This window comes from Triturus cristatus, chromosome 11 (assembly GCF_964204655.1).
Source record: "Triturus cristatus chromosome 11, aTriCri1.1, whole genome shotgun sequence".
Taxonomy (NCBI): domain Eukaryota; kingdom Metazoa; phylum Chordata; class Amphibia; order Caudata; family Salamandridae; genus Triturus; species Triturus cristatus.
In genome coordinates this window covers 279,882,621-279,907,245 of record NC_140594.1, presented here as the reverse complement: position 1 = coordinate 279,907,245, position 24,625 = coordinate 279,882,621, and the positions used below count along the sequence as shown (strand labels likewise).

Below are 24,625 nucleotides of genomic sequence, written 5' to 3'. Positions count from 1 at the left end.
AGAGCAGCCGCTCGATCGATCCTGTGGACTTCCGAGTCTGTAACGCGGCAAACACCTCCTGGTGTGCGTTACAGCTGGCAGTCCCTGTGTCTCTGGTCGGGCTGGGAGTTACGACTCCAACCAGCAAAAGCGCCACTGCGCTTGGACTCAGCCGAGTCAAAAAGCGAAGCTCAATGGTTGACCGGTAGAGCTTCCGGGTCCTTCACAGGTGACGATGGGGCAAGACACGGCCCAGGGAGTAACGACTCGACCTACCTCCGTTCTTGCCTTACTGGAGCACCACTCCGGAACACTGCTCTTCACGAAGCAGGTACGTCGGTTTAAACACAATATCCGACAGCCTTGTACCTCCCGGTTCCTCCCTTTATAGGGCGTGTTTTCCTTGAGTTATGTAACAGCTCTCCTGTTTACATAAGGGCGTGTTTCCCTTGAGTTATGTAACAGCTCTCCTGTTTACATAAGGGCGTGTTTCCCTTGAGTTATGTAACAGCTCTCCTGTTTACATAAGGGCGTGTTTCTCTTGAGTTATGTAACAGCTCTCCTGTTTACATAAGGGCGTGTTTCCCTTGAGTTATGTAACAGCTCTCCTGTTTACATAACCTCTCAACCGCTAAGCATCCTGGGAGATGTAGTCCGTTTTCACTGGTTACCGTTTTCCTCCCCTCGTATGACAGGAATTCTTGACAAGTCCAATCTACAGCGTTGAACTGGATACACTCTTTCCTGAGCAACCGCACCCAGGCAGTACACATGGGCCAATTCCACTCAAGGCCCAATCCCATCGACTGCGGGGTTCCTCAGGGCGCCTCACTGAGCCCCACCCTTCTCAATGTCTATATATCATCTCTTGCGGACATTGGAAGGAAGTGGGGTATTGGAATCTGCTCTTATGCGGATGATACGCAGTTGATGGTGACGATGGATGAGAGACCAGAAGCCTGCAAAAGCAAATTACACGACTGTCTCTCTGAAATGGCACGATGGATGCACGATCACTGTTTAAAGCTGAATGCAGGCAAAACAGAGATTCTTTTGTTCGGAGGCGCCAAACGTATGTGGGATGATACCTGGTGGCCACCCTCATTGGGAGTGGCCCCCATTCCTAAACAACATGCTAGGAACCTAGGTATTATCATGGACGACACACCATCCATGAAAGACCACGTTCGATCCCTTTTTGGCAAGGGCTTTGCCATACTAAAACTCCTTGCTAGGATATTTCCCTGGATACCCCTAGATTGCAGACGTTCAGTGACACAGGCCCTATTGGTTAGTCGTCTGGACTATGGCAATGCACTGTTCGTAGGGATGAACGAATACCTATTCTCCCGTCTACAGGTTCTGCAGAATCTGGCGGCTAAACTCATCTGCAATAAAGGCTATCGCGACTCAGCATCGGAATGCCTAATCAAACTTCATTGGCTTCCGATGCGTCAGAGGGCTGCTTTTAAGCTGCTTAACCATGCCTATCGGACCTTACACAAGATCGGCCCCTCAATTCTTCATGGAAAAATTGAATTCTATGTACCCAACAGGAACTTACATTCCTGCCAATCAGCCTTGGCTAAAACGAAACGTATCTACAGAGTTAGAACAGGTGGTCGCTCCATTTCATATCTAGCGGCAAAGAGATGGAACGAACTACCTTCTGACCTAAGACATACCACTAACTATCTCCAGTTTCGAAGAAAATTAAAAACCTATCTCTTCCCCAACCCTCAATGATCTCAGCACACGTCAGCGGTAGTTTCTTTGGTATATAGCGCCGTGATATCCCATGGGATGAGTGTTGCGCTCTATAAAAACCATAAATAAATAAAATAAATAAAAAAATAACAAGATCTTTGCCAAATTGCTAGCGTCATGTCTTCTCCCTCTCATGCCGCTCATCGCTCGCCCAGATCAGTCAGGCTTCATACCGGGCCGGGCAACCTCCCACAAAATTAGGGCCATCTTTTCCGTTCTTCTCCAAATCAACCCTTCACTTCCTGCAGTGGCTGTCCTGCTTGACGCCACCAAGGTCTTTGATACCCTGGAGTGGCCCTTCCTCTTCTCTATCCTCCCACGTCTCAGCTTTAGTTCGTTTTTTATTCGCAAAGTCTCATTATTGTACACTCTCCCCACCGTTCGTCTACGGATCAATGGTATGGTCTCTGATCCCATCCCTATCAGACTTGCACCCGCGAGGGGTGCCCGCTCCCACCTTTGCTATTCGCTATTGCGATGGAACCTCTGGTGTCTAGACTCCGACAACACCACACACAGAGGGGACTCGGGTTTGCGGCACGCGCTCTCTTGGTTTCTATGTATGCAGACAACATCACTTTATATGTTCGTCATCCCCAGGAATATCTAAGTCCGTTAGTACGCGAGATCATACGATTTGGGGGTTATTCGGGCATACAGGTCAACTGGAACAAGTCGATCCTCTTCCCTCTCACGGACGCCACCACCTCTTTCACCTCCGACTATCCTTTCGTTTGGGCGTCAGGTCCCACGCGCTATTTAGGTGTTTGGTTGAGCAGTGACGTGGACGAACTCTGGAGGGCTAATTTCGGTCGTGCAGTGGACTGGCTAGAGTCGAAGATCCCCCTTTGGAGCCGGCTGCCCCTGTCGTTAGCCGGTCGAATAGCCATTGTCAAGATGGTCGTCCTTCCAAAATTCTTATATTTATTTCTGAACATACCAGATCCCCTCACAGCTCATTTTTTCGCAGGGTTCGCTCGTTGATCATCTCGCTTGTCTAGGCAACCCAGGATCGCGTACAATGTCATCACTCTCCCAATGTCATGTGGCGGTCCCGGCGCCCCTAACTTCAAGCTCTATGGAATGTGTGCTCAGGCCAGCTTCTTGCATTTTTGGCTTCACCCCACTTCCTTTTCAACCGCGCGTGGCAGAACTTGCTGTCTCGTGGCCAGCTCACCACTGCCCTATTTGCCGCGGCCAAACTGCCACATACTGAAATAGACACGGTGGAGACCTTATGCTGGGCCTGGGAGGGTCTTCGTCGTTTCTCCGGTGCCCCCTTGCTTTCGGCAAACTCGATGCCGATAGTTCGACACCCGGCTTTTCCTCCTCTCCAACCATCCGGCATGGCTAAACATGCCACTCGCCAGGGGCTGAATACGGTAGCGGCTTTCTACCCGGGGAATACGTTTTATTCCCTGGCTGAGGACTCCGGCCCCATGGATAATCTGCTTTTTTATCAGCTACGGGCCATCTGTAAGGAGTTGCATCCTGGGTTCCCTCTGCCTTCCACCTCGATGACCGCTCTGGAGTTTCTGTATTCGTCTTCCTCTCCTTGGAAGTTAGTATACAAACTCTATGCCCTTACGCTAGCGGCCACCTCCATCTCCACTGATCGCGCTCATGTGGCGTGGGGCGAGGACCTTGGCATAGATATCTCTCAAGCTGATTGGCTATATTGTTGTAAGCAGACTAAGCAACTGTCTCCTATCGCCTGCGCCTTATTCATTTCAAATACTTGCATAGGTTCTACCGCACCCCCATTCAGTTGCACAAGCTGGGACTTATTCCCAGTGATAGAGGTCTACGCTGTTCAGCTCCTGCAGCGGATTTCGCTCAGCTTGCCTGGTTGTGTCCCAAGGTCTCCGATTACTGGCGCGATGTTTACTGTGCTATTTCAGAGATCACCTCCTTGCTGATTCAGCCTGCCCCCCTGCTCTACCTCCTTGGCTTTGTTAAATTCTGCCCAGACGCTTCCCGCTGTCTAATTGCCATGATGCTGGTCCTCCCACGGTGCAGGGTTTCCATGTGCGAGGATCGCAAACCTGCACCTAAATTTGTTCAATGGCTCGAGGATGCATCGCGTTCCCAGACCCTGCTGTCTGAATTCTGGGACCTTTGCTCAAAGGCTTCGGCGTTCTTGGCGCAAGCCTAGATGCCTTCTCTTTTGACAGCTCAGCTGGCACTGTAGGCTTAGGATCCAATTTTTCTTCATAAAGAGAACTCTTACTTGAATATTATTGCACTTGGATTTATGACTTCAGTTCTCCACAAGAATGTTGTCATATCCAAGCAAGTTATAAATGGACAATGGATCTACTTAACATTTCCTTTTGATCTTGGGACTTTAAGAAGATTTACATTCAATATTAGCCCTGAGGAAGCCTATGCGAAGAAGCTGGACGAAATACTTGTTGGCTAGAGGCTTTTAATGAAGAGAGCGGAATAAAGACCATATGTTGGAAGAATCCAGATTAAATTCAGTTCATGTTTTATAAGTGGGCTTGCAAGGACTCTGGTTTAACTTCCTTGGGTCTGGGTGTTCTCCACAATCCTTCTCGACTGATAAAACGTATCTCCTCCGACACAGAACCCCTTCTCTACTTTCCTAACTCACAGTCCTGCCATGTCAGCCGCCATCTAGTGTACCTAAATAGCGTGTCTCTACTGGTCAAAGTCTTAATCAACATAGACCATGAAAACAAGCCTACGATTTATGGTATCTTGGCATGCAGAACATGCATACTGGATGTTAGTCGTTTCTATTGCAGTTCACACAAAATTTGAAGATTGTGCTCATGATTGAAGTACCTTAGGATTCCACCATGATATAGATATATATAGTATCAACCCTTATATCTTGTCTTCGGGGTATACACACCTGCATTAAAAACAGACTAGTGCTGAAAGAGCCATTATTATTGTTTATTACCTGAATGAGAGAAATGAGCTAAGTTTACCAATTAAGTTATGCCAAGCTATGAGTTTACAATTTAGAGTCAATTCAGCAGTCTGCCAGAAAAGCATTATCGTACCTGGTGTCAGAATATAAAAGAAACACCACTACGAAGGAATACTTACAATTCTGTCTGTTTGATAGGAGTCTATCACTTACCAATACCATACCAGTTAGAAATAACTACACGTTTATGTTTTCCAGGTCTCATTTCCTGCTATTCCTATTCTCATTTCTATTCCCATCCACCTTCACTTCTGGCCACATCAATCCTCTGCACTTGTATACCGTCAGACTCAATGCGCCGGGACACCCCGTTGGGGTATCTGTGCGCTATACAAGTTTCCCAAATAATAATAATAATAATAATAATAATAATAATGGTACCAGAAGGTGGGGCCTAATGAGTCGCCAGAGCTGGACTGAGAACCTCAAGCAGCCCTGGCAATTTTGTCAGGCCAGCCCCCCAGGGTTTGCAAGTGTGAAGCACAGCTACTTCTGTTACAGAGGACAAATATTGCAACAAAACGAACTCTAGTAACAAAACCAGCCCCCACCCTTACAGCCTCCTGTGGAAACGCCCGATGACCGCTACAGCCAGTCCGGCCCTGGAGTCATCTCTGGTGAAGACATCAGACCAGACAACAAAAACAGTTTTGGAAACTTCTGGAACCAACCACTAGATGGCAGAATTATGCAAAACATAGTTCCTTTGCCTGCTGCCTGGTGTTGCTGTGTCCTTTGCTGCTCGTCACACCACCATCCCGCTAAGAACCCATTACCGCCGCTGTACCATCCACGCTGGTAATAACACTCTGGGGACTGCAACCCCCCAGAGTGCACCGCTGTTCCTGCCGTTCCCCGCAGCTGCCGCGAGTGGGGGAGGGGGGTGGGGCCAACACGCTCATAGCGCAGCCTCTCCCACCGCAGCACAGGAGCTCCTTTGCCTGCTACCTGGTGTTGCTTTGTCCTTTGCTGCTCGCCACACCACCATCCAGCTAAGAACCCCTGGTGGGACAAGGGTCCCAGGGGCAACGCCATTACCGCTGCTGTACCATCCACGCTGGTAATTACACTCTGGGGCCTGCAACCCCCCATAGTGCACCGCTGTTCCTGCCGTTCCCCGCAGCTGCCGCGAGTGAGGGAGAGGCGGGGCCAACGCGCTCATAGCGCAGCCTCTCCCACCGCAAAGTGGGACGTAGCCCGGACGAAGCCCGGATGAAGGGCGGGCCCGTCTGGGGCAGGAAGAGGCTGGGCCACCCCTCTGACATCTGTTATTGAGAAAAGCATCCATAATGTAAGTTCCAAGTATTGCTAATATAATTGTTACACCCTATTTGAGAGTGTGCTACCTTGTGGCTCTAAAATCTGACTGATTAGGTTTGTTGGAAAATGGGCAAACGCAGGGGAGTAGCCGGGACACTGGACGCTTTTCTTGTGAGGGCTGAGTCCCTGTTAACCCATGAAATTGAACTTACAGAGCGTTGTTTGTCCCCCGACCCTGTATCCTTACAATCTCGTCTATCATTAGGTGGTTTGATTACAGATAGCGTAACTTGCGCAGCTCCAAAAAATGTGTCGCTAACGGAAGCATGCCCCGCTCCTACAAGCCCATCTTCACTAAATCTGGGAGCCTCCAGTGAGGCTGTCCCAGACGCGCCTAGTCTTAACACCAGAGCACGGGCAGCATACACACGAAGGAATTCCAAAGCGAAACCACAAACCGCCAAAATTGTGAAAAGAAAGAGGAACACTGGGGCGACTAAGGCTAAGATCAAATATACTAAAGGCTGCCAACCCGTTAATAATGCATCATACCAGGTGGCTATTTCTACCGACTCAGTGGGCACACAGACTGATGTTCTCTCCAACTTTGCCTGTAAAGATCTCAATACAGATACCATGGGAGCCGCTGTTGATATTGACCTTGCAGCGGAATCTATTGAAAATGTACTGGCAAACCTCAAGGATTTATTTAAATCGAATTTTGATGTACTCTGGGGGAAACTGGAGCATTTGGACTCTGAATTGGTTAACCTGAGGGGGAGGAAGGTGGACTTTGTTCATAATAATGGCGGTGGAGGAATCTCCTCAATTCTCCTGGGCGGCACACCTGGGCATGAGCCACAACCTAGTTTTGTCCCGAATAAAGATGTCACAAACTGTAGTAATTTAAATGTATTTCCAGCGCCACAATTTATCAGCGAGCGGAGGGGAAGACAGGACACTTCTCAACCCAATGTAGTTAACCTAAATTCTGCTCTAGGAAGTAGTACATTTATCCAGCCACGGACTAGTGCTCCTGCAAGTGATCTGAGCGCAAGAAAGGATACTTCTAGTAGTCTTAGGAAGGCTCGTATGAAGCCAAATATTGATGTACTAAGCCAGGGGTCTCCAACCTTTTCTGTATTGAGAGCTACTTCAGCTCAAGAAAAGTCCTGTTGAGCTACCAGCAAATGTTATCACTGTTAAATATTGATAGCACATGCAAACATTACACTATGACCACCCTAAGCAGGATTATCACAGTTTCACCCAAGTATTCCAGGTGATAGTACCAGAAGAAACGCTAGGGAAACATTTATCAATATTAAATGCTAAATGCCCCCACCTGACTGATAAAGTAACATTCAAACCTTCACATGCCTTGTGGCACAAAGGACATAACCAAGTCTCCTAAATTCAGCTTGACTTATCTTTCAAGTATCAACTTTAAATGTGTTTTGGAATTGCAACCTTTTGTCTTCAGCATATTCTTGAAAATACACAGATTTTTCTATCACCACTTTCCATTTTGGGAAAACAAACTAAATTTTCCTGAAGAAAACCCTTGTATGAAAAAAATGCCTTTAAAATACACTTTTTCATTTTTAGGAAATACATAGTCCCCAAACATCAGCTAGTCATTTTAATTGGGCACTCAATTGTACACATGCCTCACATGGACAGACTGCTTCAAATGCTCAGGTATTACAGTCATAATCCATGGCACCGTAGCACAGAGGGCGACTGTAAAATGCAAATAATGCCCACCAGTGTAAATTGTGCCAAGTCTGAACACCATAAGGACCAGGATGGCCACCATGTTATTAGTCATGGTCATTATTGTGCAAGGGGCCCCCGACACCCATATTGGAGATCCGGAACAGTGTGAATACTGTGGTGGATACGCAATTAGACATCAATAATGCGTTCAGGGTGGGGCGTGGTTTGGACGCCGGAGAAGATGGCGGCTTAGCGCACTGCTCCTCCCGTGGTTGTGAAGTACGGAGCAATTTGGGAGGTCAAAGTCAAGCCGTGACTGACGATAATGACTGATTTGGCGATCGGAGGTCATTGCCTGTCTCTGGGTCGATTTTGAGACGCCTAGGCAGCCCTGACAGCGAGTTTTGGCCGAGTGCCCTGGATACCGATCCCGAGCGAGACATGCAACCGTAGGACCTGCTGGCCACCGGGCAGATGCTGGCGCTGCCGCTGCCTTCTTGGAGGGTCGGAGGGACTGCGCCGACGCCACACCAAAGAGTGAGTGGGACTGCTTGAGGGACTAAATAAGGTGGTGCATCCCCGACATGGTGGGTAACGCCAATATGCAAAATGGCGGCGACGGGAATCTATGAGGTCCCGGCATGTTCATCGGAGCGCGATGAGGCTTAACTGAGGAAAAAGGTCAGTGCGGGATCACCGCTGGAGCATATAAAGGGTAAACGCTCTGTGGCATATAATTTTCACCCCCAATGTACTGGGCTTGGCCGGTAATCACCAATGTATGGAAGACACAAAATGGCGGCTGCAAAGGGTCTCCGAGGCTCCTGTGTGTTCGTGGGACTGCGAGGAAGGCTTCATTAAGGAGGGAGGTCAGCGCGGGACTGCCAATGAGGCACACGACGGGTGAAGTACTTTCTGAGTAATGCTGCAAATGGTGTATAAGAATACAAATAAGAGTTAGATTGATACGTGGGACTGCTCCTTCACGAAATGGCGGCGGTGGTGGCGGATAGCAGGCTCCTCTGGAGACACTGTACTCAGCGGTTGGATGTTGGGCATTCACTTACACATGGATATGCATGGAGGCATAATGAGCACTATTGAAGGCAAGAAGTGCTGCACATTGTAATGCTGATACTGCAGGGGGCTCCCTGATTGCATGTGCACCGGCTGTGCAGCTAATGTCCGCGTTTGCAGCGCAGGGGATCCGAGCAGTACATGAAAAGCAGAAAACTGAGAGAAGGCATGGGTGGCTCGGATTTGCGGAGCGGAGGGATAAAGCAAGGTGAATGGTGGTGCAAGAAGGTTAGAGCGTGATGAATGCGTGGTGATGGGAGATAGACTACACCGCTCCCCCTGCACGTTATGCTGGCCACAGGTAGGGCGCTGATGTATGCTCTACGGTTTTGAGTCCCTAACCACACCGCTACCGGGAGAGAGACCAAATAGAAGGATCCTTGCCAAGGTGAATATCTTCGGGCTTGGTAATTGAAATAAGCAGCTTCTACGAGCGATCACAAGATGGGAGACAAAGAAACAAAGAACCTAAAAAGACTTAAAGCTGAACCACCTAATCCGATCTCACCTGTCAAAGGTAAAAATGATGTGACCGACACGATGGACATAATACTAAATAAACTAGAAGAGGTGAGGGAGATTGTGAAGTCTACAAAAGAATAAATTGTAGCCATCCGTAAGGACATCCGAGACACTAATGCCAGATTGACGGAGTCAGAATCAAGAAGCAGTCGCCTAGAGGAGTCAGAGACCAAAACCTGTAGCTCCCTGAAACACCTACATATTTCCACAGAGCAGATGTCAAGGAAGCTGTCGGAATTGGAGGACAGAAATCGGAGAGGAAACCTACGTATCTTTGGGATACCGGAGGGGTCAGAAGAGACATACGGGTCCTGTGTCCCATTTCTGGTGGCATGGTTCTCGCAGGCAACCAACCTTAACTTTCATCACCCACTGGAATTTGATAGAGCTCATAGGGTTCCGGGCAGGGTCATGCCGGGCCAAAAAGGACCGCAACCTATTGTTTGTAAACCATTGCGTTACCAGCATGTGAACCAAATACTATCATTTGTGCACAAAAATAACCATGTACTATGGAAATCTAGTAAAGTGTATATATCACAGGATTACAGTAAAGAAACTGTCGACATGAGGAAAGCCTTTCTTGCTTTGCGACCACAGTTGAAGTCGCTGGGCCACCAATTTGGTTTTGTGGGTCCGGCAAAGTTCCGTGTCTTTATCAAGGGTTCTCCGCAGGTCTTCACAGATCCGCTAAAACTCAGGCAATGTCTGGAAGGAGGCGAGGAGCTACACATGGATACATCATCGGTGGCCTCTACTTCCTCCTCTAAACAGGATTCTTTGTTTCCGTAGCAGAATATTATGCCGTTGTGTCATTTGTGGTCATACAATGTTGGGTCCTGATGTACTGCTGTATTGTCGCAATGTTGGGCTCTGTTCATGGAGTAGGGGGAGACGCAAGTCTTATCTTCTGTGCTCTTGGGTGGTTTGTGCCTTGTTCGAGTGTTGATTACTAGTCACGAATCGTTACTAACTACTAATCGTTTAATGGTATGCATTAGCGGTCCCCAACCAGTCAAGAAGTAGGGAGGTGCATCTAATGCATACATCTAATGCATGCATATAAGGGGATCTTGCATCGTATGGTATTGAATCGTTTGAGGAAAGATGGATAGAGGGGAGGCCTGCTCGGCTGTGCCTTTTGTTAAAGCAGGTTAAGTTCAATGAGGATGGGTAGTTAATGTTGAGAACCCCACTGGGAGGTGGTCCAACGGCAGCTTTGTCTGTATAAGTTAGTTGTTACCTAGACAGGCACTGTTGCTTAATGTGCGCACAAGTTATGTGCTGTTCTATATGTTGGGTTAATTCCCGAATTGCCAACACGGATACGAATTGAGGCCATGGGAGCGACATGTCACCATGTCTACTAGCTTATCTCGGGGTGGAGGGGAGGGTGATTGGGAGGGAGAGGGGGAGGAGGGAGGATGGGAGAAGGAGATAGGGTGGGGTACATGTTTGTTCTCTGTGTTAATTTTCTTTTATGTCATTGTTTATGTCATGTTCCAATGCATACCAGGTCCAACATCATTTTACTGCCAATGCCTATGCCGATTGCACTGCCGCGACCCTGCTAGTGTTTATGTCATGTTCCAATGCATACCAGGTCCAACATCATTTTACTGCCAATGCCTATGCCGATTGCACTGTCACGATCCTGATAGTGTTTATGTCAAGTTCCAATGCACACCAGGTCCAAATCATTCTCCTGTCAATGCCTATGCCGATGGTACTTTTACCTTCATGCCAGTGCTGTGAGAGTTGGGGTGCTCTGGGAGAGAATGAAGGAGGTCCAAGTAAATACATTTAAGTGTAGTCTATTAACAATTCACCATGTTAGATATTGATTGGCTATGTCATTATCCACAATTGACACTCCTAAAGGCGTAACAAGAGTGAATAACTTGAAAATACTCTCTCTCAACGTCAAGGGTCTCAATCAGCCAGTTAAGCGTCAGAAGGTCCTGGATTATTTACGTAGGCAAAAAGGCGATATTGTATTGTTGCAGGAATCTAAACTTGAGGCTTCACAATTTCATACTCTCAGGAATAAATTCTTTGTTGAGGTCGCAGGGTCAGAGGCGATAGGAAAGAAAAATGGGGTCCTGACATTGATTGCAAAAAAATCTAATGTAGATTTGCTCTCCTCCGCTTCTGACTCCAAAGGGCGGTGGGTTACGACCAAGCTGACTAAAGACGACACTGAATTCTATGTGACGAATATCTATGCTCCTAATACATGTGACCTAACTTTTTGGTCCGATCTGGCCAAGCAACTCGAGACTATCCCTGATTCAGCCATACACATTCTGGCAGGGGACTTTAATCTACCATTTGATCCAGTATTGGATAGGGATTCCAGATGCTCCTTTCGAAGCAATAGATCTCATAAGGCCTTCACTAATCTATGTACTCGATTCCATTTGGTAGACACATGGAGGTTGCAGAACCCTGATGGGAGGGATTATACCTTTTATTCTCCTCCACATGATTTATTCTCCAGGATTGACTATTTATTTATAACAAAGAATGGCATTCCCAGAATGGAAGGAACATCCATAGAACCAAGGGTCTTATCTGATCACTCATGTATTTCCCTATCCATCTCCAACGTCAAATCTTCTACTCAACAATCAATCTGGAGGTTTAATGAGGAGGTCCTCGAAAAAGAACAGCATAGGGTAGCGATCGAGACCGCGATTAGAGAGTACTTAGAGCATAACGGTAGGGGAGACACTACTGATTTGATTAGTTGGGAGCCGCTAAAGAGTACGATAAGAGGGGTCGTTATTAATATAAAATCTGCCATAAACAAGAACCAAAATAAAGCTCTGGAGACTTTAGAAGGAGAAATTGCCGCTCTAGAGAAGAACCACTTGTCTGATAGGAAGGAAGAAACACTGAATAAACTAGCAAATAAGAAGTATGAATATAACAAAATAGTAAGTGAAAGAGCGGGGATTTGGTTAACTAGGAGGAAACAATTCAAACTCTGTGCATCCAACAAGGCAGGGAAGAGCCTCGCTGCATACCTCAAATTCAAAATACAGAAAAATACGATAAATTCCATCAAAGATCAGGGGGGGAACAACACACTCGGACCCGGTCAAGATAGCGGAGGTATTCAAACAATTTTATGAGCAACTTTATGCCAAGAATACAGAGGTAGGGGGGGCGTGGCCAGGCGCCGTGTGTAATGGCCGCCTGATCCCGGAGCTCCGCCGGGGCCGTTGGTGTCCCCTATCAATCCGCTACATATCCGCGCTGGGAGGCCGCCTGTGAGGTCCCCCCCAGCTCCCCCTGGCCCGGTGCCCACCTGGTGGATTCGCTGACTCCTACGAACGCCGTACGGCGCTGGGAAGCGGCCGCGACGGGCGGCAGCAGTCCGGCGCTTCACCTCTGGAGCTCCGCTGACGCTCCTACACCACCCGAGGCCCCGGCTTGGGCCTAGACAGCGCTGCGCCTGGAGGGGTGCTGGCGAGGAGGGGAGTGAACCCGCCGCGGCGGCGGACCGCTGCTGGACCCTTGGCGCCCGTCTACACTGGTGTCCGGACTCCGACGCCCTGAGGGCGGGGGCGCTTACACAGCGGGGGCCACAGCTCCAAGGACGCCCATAGCCGGGAAGGAGGTGACTGCAGCGTGCCTGGCCGCAGGCGGAACGACGTGAGGGCCCGACTGGAACCGCGGCTGGGCGGTTCCCTGCGCAACTCGCCAGGTGAGGGCCCGCAATTGTGGCGGTGAACTAGCGGGCCGTTTGGTGAGTGGAGACGCGACTCGCGCCCGGCGACTGGACTTCTCGTTGGCGGCGAGGGCCCCCTTCTCCGTGCTGGTCCCTGGAAGGGGCCTGGGGCCGCAGACGCGCCGCACGACCAGGGTTGGAGCTGGCGCGAATTCGACGACACTCAAGGGCTGCGGCAGGCGGGGACACAGCCGGCCCACGAGCTATCAGATACGCCATGCGGCCTAAAGGCGGCTCCACGACCCAGACCAACAAACTGGACCAGTACACAGTAGCCAAGGCGCCGCGGCAGCTGGAAGGGGCCGCAAAGGAGACCGCAGGACCGGCAGAACCCTCCTTGACTTCCATTATGGCTGCAATCCAATCCCTGGGGGCGAACTTGGAGTCCAAAATGGACAAGATCACGATTGAGGTAAACCTGCTCCGAGCCGACCTGGGGAAAACCGCGGACCGGTCCAAGGCAAACACTGTGGATATAAAGGCCTTGCAAGATTCGGAAAAACGGCTCGAGGGTAGGGTGAATGACCTGGTGCACCAACATCGGCTGATGGCCCAGCGGCTCGACGACCAGGAAGGTAGGGCCCGGAGAAGCAACATCCGAGTCGTAGGTGTGGTGGAGGGCCTTGAGGGAGACTGCATGGAGCTCTTTCTCGAGGACCTGATCCTGAGGCACCTGAAACCCAAGCGCCTCTCGAAGCTCTTCACAATCGAGCGGGCGCACAGGGCCCCGATCCCGCGACCCAGACCTGGGGCCCCACCACGGACGATTATAGCCAAAATACTGAATTTCCGTGACCGGGACGCAATCCTCCAGGCGGCGAGACAGCACGGTGATTTACAGTATGAGGGGGCCACGGTCCGCTTCTTCCCTGATTTCACGCTACAGGTCCAGCGGGAAAGGCGTTTCTTTCAAGGGGTCAAGGCGGCGTTACGGGATCGGGGGATCCGGTACATGATGTTCTTTCCCGCCAAATTGAAGATTATAACTGGTGGCAGATCCCTCTTCTTCACCTCGCCGGATGCGGTGCAGGAGTGGCTAGATGCGGACGCGACGGCGGAAGCTGCCCGGCGCAATGATGATCAACGGCGGAGCACCGGACACCCCTCCCCGGGGTCAGCTGCAGAACGTGCGGAGGGTGGTGAGCTGAGTCAGCGGTCCTGGCGATCCAGGTCAAACAGCCCCCGTTGGGGCTCGCCCAGGGACGATGCAGGGAGATGAGACCCTGAGAGCTGAGAGAAGACGCCGGACTGTAAAGTATACCATGGGGGTCCACTGAAGGTGGGGTTGCTGGGGCCACGAGACATTATGCCTGCCTGGCCTTTCGGGGCTGGCTCCAGTTTAGGAGGGGCGCTGCGGCCTTAGGGGTGGCACAAACTGGGACACCACGGACAGGCGGCTAGGAGGAGGCTGGCCCACGAACTTCCCTAGTCGAGTTCCCCCGGGGCAGGGTTGGGCGACAGGCGCTCTGCTAATTGGGGTGGTGGGCAGTTCAAAGCCCACGGAGCAGGGGGCAGGGAGGGGGGGGGTTTGTTTATGCACGGGGGGGTAGGGATGTTGGGGTTGGATTCAAAGGAGAGGGGGTGGATTGCACTGTTAGCCAGGGCTGTTCTGTTTGTTATTTGGTGCAATTACGGGGGGGAACCAGGGAGGGGTGGGAATTGAGGATCCTATGCAGTCCCACGAACTATGACAGCAAGCACGCAACCGGGGTAGTGGGACGGAGCACCCTAACAAGGCACGGCTATGGCTAGTAGATGGAAAAAAAGTCTGAAGGTCCTTAGTTGGAACGTCAATGGTTTGGGGGACCGACTCAAACGCACTATTGTCCTACAATTTCTCAAACGGCACCAACCTGATGTGGTGTTCATGCAAGAAACGCACTTGATGGGGAACGTATGTCACGCCCTGAACAGATGTGGTTATATTCTAGCAGCACACTCCGGTTTCACCTCAGGATCGCGGGGGGTGGGGATACTATTGCGTCGCTCGTTGCCCCTCCACATAGACCTCACCAAGACGGACCCGCAGGGCCGCTTCACGGCTATATCAGGGCGGTGGGAAGGCCGTACGATTAACCTACTCTCAGTATATGTCCCGCCGGGCCTCCAGGCCCGGGCCTTCGCAGACCTGGGCACACTTCTCCTTTTACTTCCAGAGGGTCATTTAGTACTGGGAGGGGACTTCAATGCAGTGGCCTCAGGATCCCGAGATCGACAGCCCCCCAGAGACCTGCCCCAGGGGCAAAGGTGGCTGGCGGACTTTCTTGAGGCCTTCGGGCTCACGGATGTCTGGCGCCTGCTCCATCCCACCGACAGCAAATTTACGTTTTTCTCAGGGGCGCATCATTCGTTCTCACGACTGGACTATATCCTCACCCTACTGCGACAGGATATGGTAGTGCTCGAGGCTGAGCTTCTCCCTAGAGGCATTTCTGATCATTCACCGGTCCGGACACATATCACATTTGGGAGCGGTCGGGAGGGCTTCTTAACCCCAATAAACGCCTGGCATCTGAAACATGAGGTCACCAGGAAGCACATCTCCACCTCCATCTCACGCTACTTCGAGGAAAACGCTGGGTCGGTTGACTCCCCGGTCACCCTGTGGGAGGCATTCAAACCTGTGGTGAGGGGTGAGGCGCTCTCGGCCATAGCGGCCAGGCGGCAGGAGCGGGGCCAGCAGGTCGCGACACTGGAGGCGGAGTTGGAGGTCCTGGAGAGGGAGGCGCCGGAAAGCGGCGACCGGGAGGTCAGACACACAATGCAATTAAAGGCGGCTGAATACAAGGCATTGATGACCCAAGAAGCTCAGACTGTGACTAGCCATCGGCTGGGCAGAATCTACGACCAGGGCGATAAAGCCGGGAAGCTTATTGCCTGGCTCGAAAGGAAACAACGGGCCGGCAGGGTGGTGCCCGAGCTACGCACCGAGTCCGGGAGAGCGATTACAGAGCCCCGGGAAATAGCCCACCAGTTTGCCACGCATTACCAACAGGTCTACCAGCGTGAGTCGGATCGGCCGGAAGAGGACTCCGTGGGCCTCCTCACCGACATACGCATGCCCACCCTATCGGAGGCAGACCGTGAGGCCCTGGATGGCCCGCTCACCGAACACGAGCTGCAGCGAGCGATAGGGGACCTCCGCCCGGGTAAGGCGCTCGGCCCCAATGGCATCCCAATAGAGATTTACAAGCTCCAGCCGGACGTCACCAGTAAGCATATGAAACTTATGTTCGATCACAGCAGGACAGTGGGAAAGCTGCCCCGGGATCAGCGTATAGCAACTATAGTGGCAATACCAAAAGAAGGTAAACCCAGAGACTCCTGTGCGTCCTATAGGCCGATTTCGCTTCTTAACGCGGAGCCCAAGATACTGGCGAAGACGCTGGCCAATAGGCTTAAGTCGGTGCTCCCTTCGCTGGTCCATCCCGACCAGTCGGGGTTCATGCCCCACCGCAACACGGCCCTAAATATCAGGCGACTGAATGGGGTATTGGGGCAGTGCCACAGACTGCAGGAGGACGCGGTGGTGGTCTCTTTGGACGCCACCATGGCATTCGACACCCTGGAGTGGCCGTACATGTTCGCGGTCCTACGTAAACTAGGCTTTGGGCCTCAATTCATAGCGTGGGTGCGGTTGCTGTACGCTGAGCCCCTGGCGCGGGTGCTGGTTAACAACAAGCTGTCCGAAGTTTTCACGCTGGAACGGGGGACACGGCAGGGCTGTCCCCTCTCTCCTCTTCTTTTCGCCCTCTCCCTTGAACCACTCGTGGCCTGGATAAGGCAGGATGCCGCATTAAAGGGCATAGCATGGGCGGAGGGGTGGGAGGATAGAATATCCCTATACGCTGATGACATACTCCTTTATCTCTCCAGGCCGCGAGGGTCGATAATAGTGGCACTTGACATTCTGGCTAGTTTCGGTCGCAATTCCGGATTCCGGGTCAACTGGGCCAAATCGCATCTATACGTCCTGCGTGGGAACCCTCCGAGGCTCCCGGACACTTGTCCTATTACGGTAGCGGAGGACGGGTTTAAGTACCTGGGTGTCTACATCACCGCTGATAAGGCCAAGCTATACGAGCACAATCTCAAGCCGCCATTGCAGCGGCTCCAAAGAGAGGCTAAATCCTGGCAGCACCTGCCACTGTCCTTGCTGGGCCGGGCAGCTCTGTTTAAGATGCTAGCGCTTCCTAGGTTCCTATATGCGCTGCAAAACTACCCGGACCTGGTTCCGAACAGCTACTTCGCGGCCATCGAGGCCGCTCTCCGCGACCTCCTCTGGGCCGGGGCGCCCCGAATCTCACTGGCTAAGCTCACCCTGGGGTGGTACGATGGCGGCATAGCCCTCCCCGACATCCGTAAATATTATTGGGCGGCCCATCTATCCGCAATAAACCAAGGGACGTATGGGGACGGGAACGACCCAGCCTACGGCATGGATAGATGGCTGCTTCCCGGAGGGAACTACGAAATAGCGCTTTACTCGAGACGAGGTCTGCGTGGACTTACCGGACCCACGCTCCACTCGGTACAGATTTGGCGCACCGCGCAGAAGAAGCTCGGCTGGTCGGGAATCCTCACAATGGCCACACCACTTTGGGCCTCCGAAATATTGGGCAATCTGGGACGCACCAAGGGGTTCCGAAACTGGGACCTAATTGGCATCTCTCAAATTAAGGACATCTGGGGCCCTTCAGGGATCCGCACGTTTGAGCAAATGCGAGAAACATATGAACTGGCGCAAACCGAATACTTTAGGTATTTGCAGGTGCGTCACTCCCTACAGTCGAACATCCCTCCTGAGACCAAACTGCCGCCAGCTTCCCCGCTTGAGGACAGGCTGCTGGACGGACACCTCCCGGAACACGCCATATCCCTCACCTACAAAAAAACGTATTAACAATCCCCCCGATATGCTTCTTCCCCTCAGAGATAAATGGGTGGCCGAAGGCCTAGAGTTTGATGATGAGGAGTGGCTTTATGCCTTGGGTTCCCCGCGTGAGGTCGCAATATCATCCCGACTGCGGCTTATCCAATTGAAGATTTTACACAGAGTATACATCTCCTGTACGAGACTTCACGCGATTGGGAGGGCGGACACAGCGCTCTGTAGGAGGGGATGTGGTGGCACAGGTACCTTCTTCCATGTGCTGTGGGGCTGCCCGAAGGTTCAGAGGTACTGGCGAAGGGTGGTGCGGTGTATGGAGGAGGTGTGGGAGGTGGAAATTCGCCTGGAGGCTAAGAGGTGCCTCCTCAATATATGGGAGCCAACGGACCTGCCACCAAAGGGGAGGCTCTGGGTGACGCTCGGGCAAATGGTGGCAAAGAGGAACATAGCTAGACTCTGGGGAAGCTCCATTCCGCCCGCGTTGTCAGACTGGAACAGAGACATGGACTGGTGCATGCTGCAGGAAAAGACCGTCTATGTGGAGAGAGGGTGCCCCCGTAAGTGGGTCGAGGTGTGGTCCAAGTGGAATGATTTCAGAGGGGGCATCTGTGTGCCTCCATCTATCGAGCGGGCAGACCCCGGGGATGTGTAGTGTACCACTGCTCTTGCCGCTCCGAGGGTTAAGATGGTGATGCGTAGGTCGCACCGCCGGGCAGTAAGTTCTACAGTGCGTACAGTGTGGACCGTTAGTTGGGAAGGGTGGGGGGGGGGGGGAGTTTTGACTGTTAGACACGTTTACGCCTGTTGGGGCACATGCTTGTGTTCAAAGTGGTTCTAAAAGACACTAAAACCTGAGACATATGTCCATCTTCCCTACAATGTGATACACCTGTTTATTCACGCCGCCGTACCCCCGGGTTGACGGCATAGGGCTGTGTTATTTGGCTACACATATAAGATTACTTCCGCTGCCGGCCCACTGGGTTGTAGGTGGTCAGCTGTGAACCTCTCAATAAAGGTCTTTAAAAAAAAAAAAAAAAAAAAAAAGAATACAGAGGTAGTCGACTCCAAAATTGAGGGTTATTTGGATTAATGCAATCTTCCCTCCCTCTCCACTACGGATCGTGATGACCTTAAAGGTCCCATCACGCTTCAGGAAGTCGAGATAGTCATTAAGTCGTTAAAATGCGGTAAGGCACCCGGACCGGACGGGTTCACTGCTAGATTCTATAAGGGCTTTTCCTCACTTATATCGCAACCACTCTTGCACCTATTCCAAGAAATCAGTACTATAGGGGAGGTGAAAGGTACGCTATCGGAAGCCATTATTGCGGTGCTGCCAAAAGAAGGGAAAGATCCAGCGCTACCAAAGAATTATAGGCCTATCTCACTCATTAATCTTGATTGTAAGCTTCTAGCCATGATTCTGGCTAACCGACTTCAAAAGGTCCTGCCCAAACTGATACATGCTTCACAGGCGGGTTTTTTAAAACATAGACTGTCCAGTGATAATACCAGAATACTAGCGCATGTACTCGAAAGAGCAAAACTGTTATCTACCCCTACTGTTGCAATCACACTTGACGCCGAAAAGGCATTCGACAGAGTCGACTGGAACTATTTGAATGCAGTCGTAAATAAGTTCAACCTGGGTCAATTTTTTACAAAGATGGTGATGTCTCTATATTCTTGTCCCTCTGCGAGAGTTAGAGCTGGCGGCTCATTTTCCTCCGCGTTTCAATTGCACCAAGGCACCAGACAGGGACGTCCTCTCTCACCCTCACTGTTTTTATTGGCCATTGAGCCATTTCTCTATCACTTGAGAACTAACGATGGTATTGCTGGAATCCCATTTGAAGATTGTATAATAAAGTTGACCGCATATGCGGATGATGTCTTAATAGTATCAGAAAGGGCGGAAGAAGCTATACCGGCCCTCATTTCTACCATTGACGATTTCTCCAGGGTGTCGGGATACAAGTTGAATAAAGATAAAACAGAGGTTAAACTGTTGAATAATTTGGGTAATAGAGAGATTATGGGGGGACTCTGGCTTGACATGGCAGCCAGGCTGCTTTAAATATTTGGGGCTGGAATTTGATAAAGATCTAATCGCAACTTTGGGGGTTAACGAAAGCTTGACTCTGAAGAAAATATCTAAATTACTAGAGGGATGGTCCCCGAAATTCCTTTCATGGTGGGGCAGGGCGGAAACTTTAAAGATGATGGTGACCCCATTGGTAAATTATCAGGCGAGTATGTTGCCAATGACATTCTCGGAGGCCTTCTTGACAAAGGTGGATGGGCTGTTTGGTGGGTTCTTGTGGCAGGGGAAGAAACCCAGGATATCTATGAAGAAGCTACAGCTATCCAAAGGAAAAGGCGGCTTGGGTCTCCCTAGCTTCAGAAACTATCAGACTGAGATTGAAAAATCTCTGATTGGTAATGCCCCTCTAATAGCATTACTCTCAATGGATCTATCCCATCTCCCCCACTCCAAATACATCCTACTAAACACTAGAAGAGCACTTCTGAGACTAGATCAAACTCATAAAGTTGGTTTGCTGTGGAGAAAGTCTACTATGGTATCTTTATGGTATAATCCATCACTTAAGATGGAAGGGAAACCTCTGCAGTGGAGGGGTTGGTCTAGGAAAGGCATTAACCTGGTGAATGACTTATTTGAGGGAGGGCATCCATTGCCGTTCTCCTCGCTCCAGGCCAGCCACAATCTGTCACCAATGGATTTCTATGACTTTTTGAAACTCAAGGTCATTCTGTATACTCGCTCCCTCAACTCGAGCGACCCTTGGCTTAGACCCATGTTCCACGACTTATGAAGTCGGGTCACTTTGTCTCCAAAATTTATAAGTTGCTTCTCCCTGCCCCAAGGAAGGCGCACAAGAAAAATGAATCCAAGTGGGAATCTGAACCTAACTCTACCGGTTTAGTATTTGACTTGGATTTGATACATGCTGCGGCCCTAACGAATAAGATCTCCCCGATTCTAGCCCAAACCAAATACATGCTCATTAATAGGACATACTGGACGCCAGAAAAACTCCATAGAGTCCATCTGAGGGATAGCCCCCTGTGTTGGAAACTGTGATTCCGCGGTGGGAGACTTAGCTCATATGCTCTTTGGTTGCTCTGCGCTGGGACCATTCTGGGGAAAAGTGTTTGATTGCATAGATCATATTTTCAAGGTCAATTCTAAAAGAGAGTACGTCTATGTTCTATTGGGGGTGCTGGATCAGGAGCTTCATAATGACAATGATCGTCAGTTGTTAGATATTTTGCTTACTCTAGCCTGCAAGGTGGTACTATGTAAATGGAAAAGCGCCTCTGAGGTCTCATTTAGGGTTTGGCAGGAATGGCTCTCGTTTCTAAGAGGAGCTGACAACCCAGCTCTACACTCCTCCCCGTGGCGCGCTCCCCATAGGAGGCTCTGGAAATCCCTGGACAGATCTTCGTTCTCATTTGACCCGCCCTGAACAGAAGAGGCGGAATTATGGCTGATAGGCTATAGAGTAAGGGGCGTGGCGGATTCGGAAAGGTAACACACATGAAATAAGGCATTGGCAGTCATGGTGCTCACTCACCATAGCGCAATCGGAGTTTGGGGGCTGAACATGGTTTCATGACATATCTTAATTTAATTTCACTTCATTTGCATTTGCTACAAGTTCGTCCATGTTACTCGGACGTGAGGGTCAGAATTATTGTCCTGACTTACGGATTTTATTACTATGTGTATGAGGAATACAACTCCATATATGTCCGTGTTGGGGGCGACTCATCTATAGACTTGCCAGTTCTCAGGTACTATGGGTCTGTTTGTTCGGGGATTGCACATGTCATTTATTGTATGTCTTTGTCATTTTTCTATTTCTTTATCAATAAAAAAGATTTGAAATAAAAATTTAAAAAAAATAATGCGTTCAGGGACTATTATGAACTACTCTATGGTCCACTTCCTGGACTTACCGATGTTGATTTTGAGCCCTTTTTCGACGGGCTGCACTTACCACAACTCACACAGCAACAACGTGATGAGCTACGGAGGCCAATAACGGGGACGGAAATTCGACAGGCGATTAAAGCTCTACCGCGTAATAAAATTTCAGGGAATGATGGCTTGCCGGCTGAATTTTATGCGGTGTATGCTGACCTGCGGATTCCCCGCTTGCAATGTATATATCAATAGTTGTTGGAAATGGGTGGGCTCCCTGCTTCAGCCCTGCAGGCTTTAGTGGTCTCCTTATTAAAGCCGGGGAGGGATGGTTTACTTATCTCAAACTACAGATCTCTATCACTTCTGAATACGGACTATAAGATTCTGAGCAAATTTTTGGCCACCCGCCTCAGTCAGTTTATTCCTACATTAATACACACTGATCAATGTAGGTTTGTACTGGGTAGAAATACGGCACTTAATATCAGACGAGTCCATCGGGTCATGTTGGGCACACTTGGCACATGTACCAAAGAGGGATGCATATCACTTGATTTGAGACAGGCATTCAATTCTTTGCGCTGGGACTATATGTTCTATGCCCTTGCACGGTTTGGTATACCAGATGAATATATACCATGGGTGCGCCTTTTATACACAAACCCCACCGCACGGGCGCGTACAGGCCAGCACATCTCACGACAATATGCGGTGGCTCGGGGAACCAGGCAGGGCTGCCCCTTGTCGCCATGGTTTTTTATCCTGGCTCTTGAACTGCTTTTGCACAGACTCTGTGCCTTTGCAACCTGTACGGGAATAACGCGGGGTCGCACATCTCACACTGTCTCAGCATACGCAGATGATCTTATTCTTTATATCAAAGACATGAAGGTTGACCCGCACCCAATGCCTTCCATATTTGAGTCGTTTCAAGACCTTTCTGGACTGGCTATTAATGCAGATAAGTCGTATGCGTAATTCTTTGATGAATCGGCGCGGAATGGTCCCTTTCAATTCGGCTCCTGGACATTTCAAATAGCGCCTGATACTTTTAAATACCTTGGAATACAGACTTATCGCAATACCACGGACCTCTTAGATGGCAATTTAACACGTGCGATCAAATCTCGAATCCAATTCTGGGTTGGGAGTACCAGATTTACGTGCTTATTGTTATGCTAGCTAGTTGCAGTGGCTAGCTTATTGGCTTGCAGGACGTAATTTGCATGAATTGGACATGACACCACGAGGCAGGGACAAGGGGATTATTCACAGGCTTTTATTACCGCAGGCCCCCCTGCCGCCATCGACGCCCCACTTATTGAAGTTAGCTATTACTTATTGGAGGAGTGCGGTGTGATACACTGGACGGGTGGTACCGTATGCCCCAACTATCCCGTTACTGGGTATCCCTACAAGATCGGGATTGACTACTAACCGTGCTCTGCGGGCGTGGACGGATGCGGGAGTCACCACGATAGGAGAGTTTTACTCGGAAGGTGTCCTAATACAGCATGAAACATTTGTGCGCATACACGGTGTGCGCGATACAATGTTCCTATTACACGCACACATATCCAGATATATACGCATCACATGGCTGCCGGGTGATACTGAACCAACCACGAATGCCCTACTTACCATGCAATACCTAATGGGACATGGAGCACAATAAACCAAATGGTTCACCCACGGTATTCGTACTGAGACGGCGATCTCCTTACGACTAGTACGCGACAGGTGGGAAGAGGACGTAGGTCGTGAGTTTACAGTTAAGGAATGGGATACTATAGTGGGATACCCCGGGAAGGTGTCTCGCAATCCTAGATTGAAATTTATCCAATTAATGTTGCTACACAGAGCTTATTTAACACCGCGCAGATTGAACATTATGTTTCCGGGAGCAAGTGATACCTGCCCGCGCTGTCATGCACCCAATGCGGGATTGATACACATGGTGTGGGATTGCCCCCGACTAGGGTACTACTGGGCGACAGTGTTCAAACTACTAGCTGATGTAGCCCCAGTGCGCCATACAGTCACCTTGGAATATTGCATACTGGGATTAGGGCCTCATGGAAAGAAGGGTAACCCCGCCTCCCGATTTGCAAAGCTTGCGCTCCTTCTGGCTAAAAGAGCCATAACCACACGATGAAAAGCTGCTAGAGCCCAGTCCATACATGACTGGCATGCAGAAGTGGTGAGATGGGGAAGGGCTGAGGGGGCTGAACTACAAAGAAAGGAATATAGGGGGCTAAGGAAAACACCTATCTCGCTGAGCTGGAATGCAATGATGGAGGAATATGCTGCAATAGATATACTATCCTACTAGGGTGCACTGTTATTATAGTTTGAGGGACTGGACCGCCGTTATGTAAAGCAGGGGCTCCATACATTATCCATGGGTTGTTACATTGTATGATTCACAAGACTGCACAATATACCCAAGTCAGATTGTGGAACCGAGATACACATGAGTCCAACTGTGGAAATGTGAAAATGCTACTATAAATATCTTATTGCCGGACATGCGGGGAGGGGAGGGAAGGATGGGTAAGTTTTTAGTTGAGTTGTTGTCAATGTATTGAGCACTGATAGATTTGATTACTCATGGTATGTTTTATTAGACTCCAGATATGGGAACAAAAGCTGGAAATCTTCCGTACTGGTTTGCAATCGGAGATTCAATTACAGATGTTAGATTACTAAACAATGTCTTGCGAGGATTGTCATAATGCTTCGGCACGGTCACTGTGT

At 50.0% G+C, this 24,625-nt stretch overlaps 1 protein-coding gene across 1 annotated transcript in view; it reads left to right on the top strand.

Annotated features, from left to right (window-relative positions):
- Window positions 1-5,427: 5,427 nt before the first annotated feature.
- Window positions 5,428-24,625, top strand: part of CCDC157 (coiled-coil domain containing 157) — a 380,789-nt gene continuing 361,591 nt past the window's right edge. The window contains exon 1 of the mRNA XM_085635040.1: window positions 5,428-5,999. The gene's annotated coding sequence lies outside the window, so the exon portion shown is untranslated. The remainder of the gene's footprint in view (window positions 6,000-24,625) is intronic.